Genomic DNA, 1254 nt, shown 5'->3' on the forward strand with positions numbered 1-1254 from the left:
TGGTGGGGGTGGGGAGGGGGGGCATTTGTGGATTCTTAATACTTTCAAGATTCTGAACTTGATTTTTGCAAGGCTGACTTTAGACCCATTTCCACCATGCGGTGCATTGTCAAAACTTTGTAAGAGATACTCAAATAATACTTGGGGTCCCAAAACAAATGGTGGAGCCTGACATGTTGATTGGTCAACAGAATCACCATCTCATCTAAACACCTTTTTGGAGTTTTTTTTTTTTTTTTTTTTTTTTTTAAACCAAGCATTTTATTTTTGCTTTCTGGGACCAAGTTGACCGAGGATGAATGGATTTTCTTTTTCCTCATCAAAAAAAAAAAAAAAAAAAGGCCAGATGTTCATCCTCAGGCTGAACACGATGGAAAAGATATAAATCTACCCTGATGTGGTTTCTCACTGAAGACGATTTAAACACGTCCGTGGAGGGGAAGAACCGCAGATGTGTGTGAAACGAGACAAGTAGACAACCCAAAGAAAGTGCAATACCTTCATACCTCATAAACGAGCGCAGACCACATGCACTCGATAGTGTTCTCCAACATATGCTCCTGTTATTTTTTTGTTTGTTTTGTTTTTAACAGTCATTCATTTTGGGTTGTGCGCATGACCAATCAGGGCAACTTGTTCAGACTGATGAAAATTTAAGCCAAAAAAAATGGAAGAAAACATTCGCAACAGGTGAACACATTTGACGGTTCCTTTCTTTTGCGTGTATTGAACGAATTTCCGTCAGGATTTTTGATCCGTTCCTTATTTATTTAGTTTTTCTTAATTGCTCTGTGTCTTTTGTAATTACATCCTCGCAAGTGCTTATGTAAGTCTTAAAAACAATGTTTATTATTCATGTCATTCCCCCCTCCCCCTCCTCAAATCATTTTGTATCATTCTCGTTTGGCTTAAAACGATTTTGTTTGAAGACTTTTTTGTGTACAATACAGCACTATTTACTATTTATAATAAACAATGTAAAAAAAAAAAAACTTAAGGAGTGGATATTTTATATGTACATTGTTACCCCTTTATCGCAGGTTTATCATTTGTGCCCCCACCACTATGGTGCTTTGAGATGTGGCTTTATTTAATTTAAAATACAGACAATTTAAGTTTTTATGACAAAACATCCGTCACATTTCGCAATTGAATTGAAAGGAAATGCCATTAATCACTTGCGGTGTCTCCCAAAAACCCACCTGAAAATGTTCTCATGTTTTTTAATTAAAGAAGATAGCACTCTGAAATATC

Source organism: Hippocampus comes, unplaced genomic scaffold (assembly GCF_001891065.2).
Source record: "Hippocampus comes isolate QL1 unplaced genomic scaffold, H_comes_QL1_v1.1 scaffold114, whole genome shotgun sequence".
Classification (NCBI taxonomy): domain Eukaryota; kingdom Metazoa; phylum Chordata; class Actinopteri; order Syngnathiformes; family Syngnathidae; genus Hippocampus; species Hippocampus comes.